The sequence below is a fragment of the Pelobates fuscus genome, chromosome 13, assembly GCF_036172605.1.
Source record: "Pelobates fuscus isolate aPelFus1 chromosome 13, aPelFus1.pri, whole genome shotgun sequence".
NCBI lineage: Eukaryota > Metazoa > Chordata > Amphibia > Anura > Pelobatidae > Pelobates > Pelobates fuscus.
Window position 1 is genome coordinate 95,607,350 of NC_086329.1, and position 13,167 is coordinate 95,620,516.

At 40.0% G+C, this 13,167-nt stretch overlaps 1 protein-coding gene across 3 annotated transcripts in view; it reads left to right on the plus strand.

Moving 5' to 3' along the window:
* Window positions 1-501: 501 nt before the first annotated feature.
* SEMA6C (semaphorin 6C) overlaps window positions 502-13,167 on the plus strand; it is a 150,189-nt gene continuing 137,523 nt past the window's right edge. For all 3 annotated transcript variants that reach the window (XM_063439853.1, XM_063439852.1, XM_063439854.1), the window contains exon 1: window positions 502-734. The gene's annotated coding sequence lies outside the window, so the exon portion shown is untranslated. The remainder of the gene's footprint in view (window positions 735-13,167) is intronic.

The following is a 13,167-nucleotide window of genomic DNA, read 5'->3' on the forward strand; positions in this document are numbered from 1 at the left end:
AGATTGTAAGAACCTTGGAACAGGGAATTCATTATACTATTAGAGTGCTAGCTTCTGTGAACGGTCCTCACAGTTTATTGCTAAATAATCCTTTGTTCATGCACGATGCCTATTGGTGCATCATTTGGTGAAACTATAAAAGCGTGGAAGCTGAGAAACTAATGTAACACAAGATAACGTGGCATTTTCTGCAGCAGGAGAAATTGATTGCTAGAGCATTAGATGCAGATTTACTGACAGGTTTGTGGATGCATGGATGGGATTTCCAGTAGAAGTGGTTAAAGCCAGTGAAAAAAACAAACAAAAAAAAACCCTGGATCAGACAGGAAGAGACCACGATCAGGAATTAAGACTGAGCTTTTAAGACAGGGAATAGCTACCTATCTCCCTTGTCTGTGCAGCAGATGAAGGAGGAGCAGGGAGGCTGGGGAGGGAGAGACTTTGCATGTTATTGGAGCTGGGATCAGTGCAGTCATCACCGGGGTTGGATTATTGCTCAGTTCTTGGCATGTTGTACATTGTTTTTCTCCAGCTTCAGTTTACAGACCCTGCAAGCGACACTCCACACGGAATTATTACAACTCTCTACGTCCCGGGATCTGGGGTCTAAAACACCCCCCCACCAATGACAACAAGGACAGCACCCCCTCTCTCCTTGACACCCTATTGTCTCCTGCCCTGACCTCCTCCTGCGCCTTCTTTCTTGGGAGTAAAGAGATCAGCTGGTCCTAAAGGTAAGACTGTGCCCTGCCAACTCCGCTACATCTCCTCTTGTCAAATGTGATTTGTATTTTTTTTCACAGCCTACCTACCCCCTGCCAATGCCGCTCTGATTACCAGTGTCCGATTTGCTCATTGTATTGTTCACAAAGAGAAAAGCAGGGATATGAAGAACGATGGTTTAGATTGCAAGCTCTGTGGTACAGCAGCGATGTTGCCATTGATTCCTTCTCATTCATCGTTAGGGTTGTATTGCACAGTGCTGATGGCTTTTGCAAGTTCACAGGATCGTTAACACAGAAATATGATTTTTTTTTTTCAAGAAGTTTTTTTGGGGTTTGCTTTTTAATGCAGGGCGAGTGATTCTGCTGGGGGGGCTATTCAGCAACTCTGCGTCTTTTTGCTTTGAGAATTGTGTTTTATTATATTATGAGCCTCTTTGTTAAAACCCCTCGCTGTCAGTGGTAATGTAAAGCTCTATCTATAGAATACGATTTTGGCATTGTGGGAACTCTTGATGTAATAGGGGGATTGGACGAATCTGACTTTCCTAAAACTGGCCTCTGAACCCCCTTCTCTGCTGTTTTGTAGAAAATGTTTAACCCCCCCGTTTGCCGCAGTAATGTCCACCAGTGAGCAAAAAGGAAACTTTGTGAATTGTGACCCTTGAAGTATTTAAGATCTTAACTTGCAACCATAACCTACTTTACCCAGACCTGACCCCCTTCCCTCCTCAGCCCTTACAATAATTTTGGCCCCTGGTTATCAGGATAATGGCTTCAACAGACCTGACGGAGAACTGGTTGCTGCCATAAACTGTGGTGTCTGCTAAGGAGATTCTCTGGCTGGATTGAGAGAGATACTCTGCATAGCTATACTGTCATTCTTTTATTTGGGATCTGTTGTTTTTAACATTCTATATAATAAACTTAACTTGGAGTCTTGTCTTCTGTTAGATTTAACCCTAAACCTTCCAAGCAGCCCTTCACAATTTTGTTTTTCTTTTTACATAATTATCAAAAGAAATCGTTATTAGCAAAACATCTTCTGTTAGACCTGTATCTTTTAACCTCTTAATGGCCAATCAGACCTGCCACAAAAAGAAATGGAATTTTAAGCAAAAGCATCTTGTTAGACCTGTCTCATTAAGTCTTTTAATTGTATACAAGATGTGCAACATGCTCCTACAAACAGTTGAGTTTTTATTTGCTACGTATAATGTGCTGTACTGCTCAGTCTTGTATCAGTTATATATAGTATATACGCCTTTTTGGACCCACCAGCATGCCACGGCTGGGGGTTATACCACAAGTGTCTCAGTAAGTATGGCCAAGACCGTTATTGACTCACTTGTACTAAAGAAGGTAGAGCATAGAGCTTTGAAGAATCCTGAACAACACTATATGTTTCCTTATCTTCTTTAACCACTTAAGGACCAAACTTCTGGAATAAAAGGGAATCATGACATGTCAAACATACCATGTGTCCTTAAGGGGTTAAAAGAACGTTAACCCTGCAGCACTAAGAAACATTTCTGGGCTATTTTCTCAAATGCAGGTAACTGCAAAATGTTATAAGGATGCAAAGAATTCACGTGAATGAACGTTAAACAATATCCAAAGCAAATCTTACAGGCAATGTTATATAGAGAATAAGAAACCGATTTGTGGTTATATAAATCGTGTCAGATATTTATTTTGCTGAACAACATGCATTTCGCAGTACAAACTAATTTACAGTAGAAACATATGGTGGGTGAAGGTTTAAAGCCACTTTTCAATGGTTTTCGAGATTTGGTGGGGTTTTTTTTGGTTGACAGGAGGCGCAGTCTGTTCTGGCAGATGGGAGCAAGTTATTAATTGGATATTATACTGCATTCTGATCAATTTCGGGTCTTGATACCTCCCCGTACACTTCCTTTGCAGTAGACGATTGGATTTCCACCCTCTGAAGCTCACTAGACATTACCTGCCCTTGCAAGTTTTTGCCAAACTTCACACATGTTCAAAAAGCTAAATTTTTTTTTTTTTTTTTTAAATTGTATGTGCAAAAGAAAAGTCGGATAGCTTTAGATCCGTCTCAGAAATCCTGTGTTGTTCATGAGGCATTTATTGTGAAGACAGTGATTAATCACCCTGCCAGAGGGCAGTTTACCCAGCTGTAAGGGGTAATAGCGTAACTACTCTCTCTGTTTAGGAGACATGCACGCAATCACTCCTTGCAACAGCTGGGGGCTTCAGAAAAATCACATTCCCTGGAACAATTCCTCATTTTCCAAGCATTGTTTGAGCTGTCAGAAGCTGGGGGCCTGTTTTGGGGTCTGCAGGATATCAGGACGGTGATTGAGAGGGGGTTATAACATAAACTGTATACAGAAGGCCTGCCTGGAAAGGGAGAAGAGCCGTTATTTGTACAAAATATATATATATATATATATATATATAATCAGGGAGCTAGCCCAGATTTAAACTTGGCATTTCTGATTTTTGTTTTTAGATTCTTGGCCGATGTTTACAGTTCGAGTTGACATTGTTCCCTGGTTGTCAGTCTGCCCAGATTTGTAACAATGGCTTCTCTTGAGGTCTCAGTGGGCCAGTGAGAGAGTCATGTGTGTATTTAGCAATGAGTCCCTGGAGCCTTTTTAATATAGGTAATCTCCAGTATGATGGATCCCAAGCTCTGTCTAGTCAGTTTTTTGTTTTTTTTTAGAATACTTATGCTTGTACAAATGTCAAGATAATATGTGAATGTGTATTATGTGAATGTAAATGTATATCATACACGCATTTATTTTAATATAAATGCATTTTTGCAAGGTTATCTGTATGTGTCCTCTTGTGCATATTTTTGCAAGTATTGTGCATTTGTGCCTTGACTTTTCATATGCATCATTGTGACTTTATTGTATGTGTACATTGTTGCATTTGTTTATTAATTCACGCCTTTTAGCAGATGTATCCGCTTAATTCCACTAAACAACACATTATATAAATTATACCCAAATGGCAAAATCTGGGCTGATATAAAGATATTTGTTTTCTATATCCGCTATTTTATCCTCAATTTTGACATTTAGCTTTAATTCCCTAAAATACCGTGTTTAGTAAATATAACCTTGTATAAGTACGTGTGCATCTGGCCAGCATTTCTTGCATGTGCTTATTTTGTGCATGCGTTTCTGCAGACTGTTATGTACACGTGCATTTGTGCAGCTCTTTCTACGTGTGTGCATTTATGAAATTTGAATACTTCTGGGAGTGTATTTTTTTTATGAACACATATCTACAAGTTTATTTGTGTGTGTGTAACTGTGCAGGTATCTATTATGTATTTTTGATTCTTTCCCAATAGATAGAATAACAAATCTGTGTACTGGACACAGTGAACCGTGTACATATTAGAAGGCTTCCCTTTTTTCACGCCCTGGAGATACTGCCAGCTGGGCAAGGTGTTGGGTTCCGAATTGTGCCCAGCAGCATAGAATTAAAAGGATTAGGCATATATCATTGATGTGTTTTTGTTTCATCAGATTTAAGTACCCGTTTCTTGTATTTCTCTCCTACATGCCAGTGAAGCAATCCTTCGGTGTTACCCTAGTAAAATGCAAAGGGGTATGATTTTTCTGGTGACGGCCTGTGCTCTGCCATAGTGGTGTGATTTCTTCCAGTACAGCAGAAATTGTACACGCCACACATCGTTTTATTTCAGCTGCATGTCATGCCTTACAGTGATTTATTTATTTATAATGTTTTCGATCACATTCGCCACATTGCTGTCAAACCAGGATTGTCATTAATTGCTATGATAGCAAACGGAAATTCAGTCCCCAAGCTGTTCTACCTTGCTTGCTTGTGGATGCTCATTTTTTGCATGACTTTCAAAGCATACACACACAATGGATGGGAGGGGTAATGTTGCACACCCCTGTGCAAATGTTTAATAACACAGAGCCTTCAATAGGTCACGCAGGACTGGTGGGGGTCTCCATTTTTTGCAGGTGGTTCTGAGTTCCCCATTGCCATTCCCCTGCTTCCATACAACATCAAATAAAGGTGTTTGAACAGGCGTGACCCCCGTGAACCACAGATTAGCACTCTGTGTTTGAAACTTGATAAACTCGTTTCTTTTTATTTGTAGCACATGCTTGGGGAATTAGAGTATAAATCACTCACGCGTTCCTGAATTGAGAATCATACTGGGAAAAAAAAAAAAAAGCTTTTCAACGTGATGGTGAACAAGCACAGAATCTGCAACCAGATCTAACCCCCAGTCTGATCTAAAAGGCTCACAATCTATTGCACATGACAGCAGAGACTTCCTACAACCCCTGGCTGTGGCCCTACTTTTAGCAAGCCTTTTGGAAAGGAATAGCATTTTGTTTGACAAAAAATCGAAAACCTATCTGCTAAAACACCTCAACTGCTTTAATCGTTAAGAACCGTATCAAAGTTATTTACTAAATTGAGAATTCCAGGCGAATCCAAAGTAATTTTAAAATGTAAAGTCAAAATTGCCGAACTTGAAAGATTCTCTATCCATTAATTCATTAATTTAATCTTTAAGATCAGATAATTTGGCCTTAAATTCGAAATTCTCTTTGTAAGAAGTAAAGGTGAGAGTTAGTGTTTACTGATCTTCAGTTAGAAGAGTAGTTGATCCATGGAATGAACTCCCAGTATAGCTGGTATTGAGTAGAAAAGTTGAACATGCCATAACAGTTTAACAGAGTTTGTAGTGTACGGCTTTGATATAAATCTCCACAACAAGACCCTGAAATCACTCCAATAATGGATTATATTGAACTAGGCTCTGGTTTACTCCCAAGTTATAAAAACTGCAACTCTCTCACATTCCCACAAAATAACAAATTCATTGCTATAACATACTCTGTGTCAGCTGAAAGTGCTGCATGATTATTACATAAATGCTAGTACATTATTTATTGTACCTCTACTCCCAGGGAGTCTTACACTCCCAGACAGTCTGTCAGAGCAAGTTACAGGCAGTAAAAATGTATAGTCACTTTAATTTAACCCAAAAGAGACTTAATGAGGCATTAAGCAGGCCCTGTGATCTGCTTTCTAACTCCTAGAACGTTCATCACAAAAGTGTCAATTGTTGGGAATTTAAATAGAATTTCAACCTTTACACCAGCTGCAGACATAGCGACCTGGAGTTATTGGGATATTTTGAACTGATAATATTATAATTATTATAATGTGACTGTTGACACTTTAGCAAATAAGTCACAGTTTATTTGAGAGAGCAGGCAGAAACAGCCTGATTTATAAAGCAGACAGAGACATTTGCTTTACAGAGCAGGCAGGGACAGCCTGATTTAAAAAGCAGACAGAGACATTTGCTTTAGAGAGCAGGCAGAGACAGCCTGATTTAAAAAGCAGGCAGATTTGCGTTAGAGAGCAGGCAGAGACATTTGCTTTAGAGAGCAGGCAGAGACAGCCTGATTTAAAAAGCAGACAGGGACATTTGCTTTAGAGAGCAGGCAGAGACAGCCGCTTTAGAGAGCAGGCAGAGACATTTGCTTTAGAGAGCAGGCAGAGACAGCCTGATTTAGAGAGCATGCAGATTTGCGTTAGAGAGCAGACAGAGACATTTGCTTTAGAGAGCAGGCAGAGACATTTGCTTTAGAGAGCAGGCAGAGACAGCCTGATTTAGAGAGCAGGCAGAGAAAGCCTGATTTAGAGAGCAGGCAGAGAAAGCCTGATTTAGAGAGCAGGCAGAGAAAGCCTGATTTAGAGAGCAGGCAGAGACAGCCTGATTTAGAGAGCAGGCAGAGACAGCCTGATTTAGAGAGCAGGCAGAGACAGCCTGATTTAGAGAGCAGGCAGAGACATTTGCGTTAGAGAGCAGACAGAGACATTTGCTTTAGAGAGCAGGCAGATACATTTGCTTTAGAGAGCAGACAGATACATTTGCTTTAGAGAGCAGGCAGAGACAGCCTGATTTAGAGAGCAGGCAGATTTGCGTTAGAGAGCAGACAGAGACATTTGCTTTAGAGAGCAGGCAGAGACAGCCTGATTTAGAGAGCAGGCAGAGAAAACCTGATTTAGAGAGCAGGCAGAGAAAGCCTGATTTAGAGAGCAGGCAGAGAAAGCCTGATTTAGAGAGCAGGCAGAGACAGCCTGATTTAGAGAGCAGGCAGAGACAGCCTGATTTAGAGAGTAGGCAGAGACAGCCTGATTTAGAGAGCAGGCAGAGGTTCAACATAGGTGAGATTAACTGGTTAGCAGATATCAAAAAGAACAAATCCAATATGCAAAGGACAGTCAGGAGGCAGTCATTAGTTCAGTCTTATCTCCATATATTTGGTCCCTGACTATGATTTCAATTGCAACAGTTTTCTGATGTGATCCCATTGTTACTGGGACAATCAAAATACAGCTTTGCTTTCAAATGGGCTATTCAGTTTGTTTTCCTGTCCTTATCTTTCTTTCTTCTCCTTTAACAATCCCATACCTCCCAAGTGTCTCTATGTAGGAGGGACAGTCCTTATTCTGCACCCGAATTCCACTGTTCCTTTATTCTGTTCTAATGTCCCTCATCTCTAGGGGCTCCATATTGATGGTGTGTTTGAGTATACAGCAGAGCTCTACAACAATAATACTCATAGTAAATATTTTAGTGTACATTGTTCCATTCAGATTTAATCCACTAAAATATTTAGTAACTAACCCTGTACTCATCTGTACAGTAACCCTGGGAGTACTAAAAGACTATATAACACATTAAACAGTTAAAACAATTCTAGATTACAGCACAATATTGTATAGCAGATATAGTTCTGCAGAATTTAGCACCTCGTAGTAGTACTGAGCCTGCTGAGAATTGTAGTTAAACAATGCCCAATAAAGTTGTGGCTTCTCAGCCCTATATTAAATCATTCTTCACGTTGGGCATTTAATTTATATGCGATGCATTTGTCTCTCGTATACTGTCCATGTAAGAAAAAGACCAGGGCATGGTCTGTAGTTTATTGAATAAGGCTTGGAAGTTAATAGCTGAGGCTGTGCACCTCCCGATTAAGATTCTTGTTTGTTGGCAGCAGTGAAATGTGATTATCTGTTTGTCTGACACTTTGAGAGGTATGACAGGGGGAGAAAGGTTTTGTGAAGGCCCGCTTTCTGATAACTGCTAGAAGTATTGCTGCTGCATTCCATGAAAAGGATACTCTTGCCACTTCAAGTCGTTTGATCAAATTTAATGGGCCTTTCTCACTATGACAACCCACTTTCAGATATCGCTGCTGTGTGGCATTAAGCAAAAACATACAGTCTAGCCTAGCCCACCCAATATTTTGTTGTGGCCAGTTTGACTTGGTTTGACATTTGCCATATTTTTTATTAGAGAGAAACGAGGAAGAGATTGTACTCTTCAGCTGCGCCTAACGGAACAGTTTACCAGACATGTTCCAACCACGTGGCTAGGGTTTGCTATTTAATCTTAGGAGATCCTTGTCTTCAGAAATGAGTTGTTTGATCAATGAAAGAGATGGACAATCTACTTTTCAGGCCAGGGTAGCATTTTAACCAACGGGCAGAAAGAAAATCAAAGTTGAGGCCAGGATAGTGGTTTGACCAATGGCAGAGGTTGAGAATCACCCGTTATACTTAGACAGACATAAGACGAATGGAAGTGTTATAGAACATATTCACCAAGAGGAGATAACTTATTCAACAATAGGAGAGACGGAAATTCTACGCTTTAGAAGAGATAACTATGCTCCAGTGGTAGGACATTGAATGGTACATTTAGCACTGAGATAGCAATGTGCCCACCGGAAAAGATAAATATTATGTTTGAGATAGCTGTGACCAATGGAAAAGGTGGAGGTCCTTCTCTTTTAGATGAAATAATGGTCACCAACTGGAAAGAGAAATCCTGCTCTAGAGGCCAAGACATCGATCGCCCAATGGCAGAAGTAGAAAGGTCCTATAGCTCATGCTTCTAACAGGAAGAACCCAATCTTTAGGTCCAGAAAGCTATGTAGGCAACCACGATGTAGAGTCCTAAAAGACACAGAGATACACTTACAGCGGTCTGTAGGTGTTCTGATATGCAGAAATATCTACAATATGAAGGGGTTGCTAAGGGTGATTTTCTAAGATTATTATCTAATCAGTACCATTCACAGTGACTTGGGTAAGAGGGTTAAATGTTGCAGGGACATTAGATAATACAGCAGTTTCTTCCCGGGAAAGATAAAGAGGGATGGTCTAATAGGTGCACAGAGCTTTAAGTGTTGGAATACTGATAGCTCACAACATTGGAGATATGAGGCCTGGCTCAGCCCCCCTCCGCAGGATGAGGAGGGGGGCAGTCTTAGAAGACAATTTACAAAATCTCTAACAATATTTAAACGTTTAGAAAGAGTAGTAGTGGGACAGAATAAGGAGGGGTTGTGGCTTTTGGTATTGAAACACACAGTCTGTTTACATTCCCAAAGGCAACATTTTTTTTTTTACCATGAGAAAATGAGCAGGAAATGGGTTATTCTCTGTACAAACCCATTAGAGAAAAGGGCTGGAGTAAAATGAACAGCCCAGAGGTCATAACAACCTCTAAACCCCCCTAAATGGTTATGAAAAGGATGTTTAACAAATGGAGGAGCAACTGTGTTTGAGTTAACGCTGTCAGTGCCAGAGGAGTGAGATCCCCTGCAGTGAATCATAAATGGCTTTTTGATTATTTGTCTGTCGGTGGAAAATAAAAAAAAAGGAACCAGATTGTGCAGTCATCAGTTTGACTAGAGATGGGACAGCAATTACTGAGCAAACAATAAATCAGGCCTGGGATAACTGGATCAGCGACTAATTAACATTCTATTTGTCACACGTAGACATGTTTTAAATATTTTCTAAGTATGGCAAACAAAACCCAGTTTAATGGTTATAAAATGGAAATCAACAACATATTGATAAACTCATTATATGTGCTTGTAAGAATCTCATTATAACTCTGGATTGTAATCTCCCTGTGACTGGTTTCCAATTATACATATAGATTGCAAGTTCTTTGGGATAGAGGATTTTACTGTAATACAGGCTTGTAAGAATATTGTGAATCCTTAATCCAATATTTCTATAGATTATAAACTCTTGAGAGAGCAACTTTTGTAAAATCATTACAATACACGCTAGCTGGGATCGGTATCCAATTATATATGTAGATTGAAAATTGTTTGGGACAGTATCTCGCATTACATCTATAGACTGTATGTGTGCAACCTTCTGTTGTCGACCTGGTCATTTACAAGATAATTAACAAAAGTGAGAATTTGACGAGAATTTCCAATTTAATGTCAAATTAGCCAAACTTGAAAAATTTGTGAACTCCGCTATGATTTCAATTTAACTACTGTGGCCTCACATTTAAAATTCACTTTGAATTCTCACTTTCGTTAATAACCCTGTTAGTTCAGGAATTATTCAACAGTTCCTGTTATATCTTGACTAATCGCTGTGATAAACAATGCATGTCCATTGTTATTCCTGAAATCTCCCACCAAACTACTGATCTAAACTCGACAAGGCCATAGCAGATCTTCTATGTAAAACTGTTAGCCTATGAGCAATAACTGCATATCCCTTACTTTTTCGTCTAAATATATATGGGTTTAATTCTTTCCTGGCTCCCAAAAATGGTTGTATTGGCTCTTGAGTTCATCTATTTTCTATTTATTCAACTAAAATATAAATTAGTACAGGAACAATGTATGTTATTTACACAGACTGATTTCTAATTAGGATAGAAAACACAGAAAGGGAGATTAGAACCCATAATAGGGACTCTTCATACTAAATCAGGACGCTAGGGATGTATGCGTGTTTATATTCAGTGGGATAAACATTATCAGCAACCCAATCTATCATACTAAGTGTGTGACACGCAATGGAGGCTTGAAAATTAGCGCTTACATGGCTGAGATAGCAGGAATTGTCCAATTTTGGGCAAAAAAGATGTCCTCTGATCTAAGGAGCAATCCATCATCTAGCGAGCATTAAAAAGGTATTTGACTTCTGGGTGGAAACCCTAAATGACCTCTCATAGCACAGCTCCGCATGTTTTTAGCTTTACATTGAACAGGATCAAAGTTCGCTTATGGCATTAATATGCAGGATTTTGGGCCGTGTTTTTTATTTTTTTATGTTTAATTCGGAAAAGCATTCATCATCGCGGCAGCATTTGCTTTGAATTGCGCTTTTACCGTGTGCTAACATTGTGTTTTATTATAATGCTAAAATCTCTATATCACCGCTTTAGCACACTGTGGATTCTAAATAACAGCTTATGAAAATAATAATAACAATAAACTTGGGTACCAAGCTTCTGATTCTATTTCTCTAACACTCCAGCCAACTCTGGAACACTAAAACATTGTTCACAGATGTTCAGGGTTCCATGTAATGCCTAGACATGTTCTGGTACCTTTACCCACATTGTACATCACTTGAAGGACAATGAAGTGCTACTTCTGCCCTAACCATGCAACAATTGTTGCAAATCAGTCACAAACTATTGGAGATATTTACCATCACACCAAAGTTTTTAATTAAAGGGACACTATAGGCACCCAGACCACTTCATCTTCTTGAAGTGGTTTGTGTACATTGTCCCTGTTCCCAGTGGTGTATCCTGGTTTTGTGCTGCCCTATGCATTTGCCATGGGCATTTGGGGGCAGCTTTTTTTGCCGCCCCCTGGAAAATGCCGCCCAAGGCAAATGCCTTGTTTGCCTCGCGGCTAAAACGTCCCTGCCTGTTCCCCTTAGTCCTGAAATTGAAAATATTGCAGTTTTAAGGAAACTACGGTGTTTACATTTCAGGACTAAGAAAGCCTCTAGTGGCGCTTCCAGGAATTTCACGGGGTTTGATTTCGTGAAACGTTGCTGGATGTCCAGCGTCAGAGGAAACCCCACAGGCAAGCACTGAGGCAATGCTTTCCTATGGTAAAGAGCGAATGTGCTTGTGGCGCTCACAGCGCTTGCACATTACGTCCCACCCATCAGATGACGTCGGAGGAGATGGAGCACGGCGCTGGAACTGGGTAAGTAGTAAAGTGTTATTTAACCCTTTACAACGCAGTGAGGGTGCTGCAAAGGCTGAGTAACACGTTCATTTTAGGAATACATTATGGTATTCCTAACACTAAAGTGTTTGTATAAGTAGTTACATTCAGAACTTCCCTCACCTTCTATTCCCCTGGCCTGAATATCTCATATTCAAGTGAAGGCTAACTATGACATCCAACATGTTGCAGAACCAGTTAACCATGGCACTCCAGATGTCATGGGATGGTTATTTATTTATTTATTATTGCCATTTATATAGCGCCAACAGATTCCGTAGCGCTTTACAACATTATGAGAGGGGGATTTAACTATAAATAGGACAATTACAAAGAACTTACGGGAGCAATAGGTTGAAGAGGACCCTGCTCAATCGAGCTTACATTCTATAGGAGGTGGGGTGTAAAACATATTAGGACAGGAATTTGCAGTCAAATAAGGCTGCTCTGTTGTGGAACTACAAGTACCATGATGCTTTGCCAGCTGAGGAACATTTGGCCAGCTTCTGACACACACGTTGTGTGCTATGTTCGAGACACGTTGAATTTACATTAATATATAGGCTGCTAATGAGGTAGCTGAGATCATGTCATTTGGCTGAAACTATATCTGGGGCAGGTGCTGGCAATCCAAAGCAAACAGGATGTTAACATATTTAAGACTAGGGAGGATTTAAATACAGTGTTATAAGGTCTCCACTCAGTTGAAATGCAGAGTAGGTACAGAAGATATGAAAAATAATATTGTCAGCGCTGTTTATTCAATATTTATATATATATGTAAAAAATATGTAAAAAGTATTTTCTTAAGAGCTCATGCATAAACATGTTCCCAGGAGAATGTGTTTTGACAGCAATATTGGGGTTATAAATGTAGAATAAAAAAAACAAACAGTATTTAAATTAGATTGGTGCATGAGACTGTGCTCCATCTAGTGAGCCTGCACACCAAAAATGAATGGCCATGGGGAGTGTGACCCCAGTCATCCCAGCGACACCGCACTCCGCCTCATATTATCTTTCCAGGAAGCTGTATTTTGAATACGTTTTGTGAGCATTGATCGGACGGCACCACAGTTTTGGGAATATAATATTCACAAGTTAAGGTATGCAGTGCAGGAAGTGAATGTTACCATCAGATTACAGAATGTAATCATGAATGCAACTATGTGATTGCCATCAGGTAGACTAATAACACTGTCCCCAGGTAGCATATTAGATGTGTCACACCGCGCTGGGAGCATTTTAACAGCGCTCCCTGCATTGACCTGATAGCTGGGCTGGACAGGCACTGTGTCAACAGCAACAATGCCCCCCTCATTTCTCTGCCCACCTGTCCCGATTTGCAGGAGGGAAATGTTGGG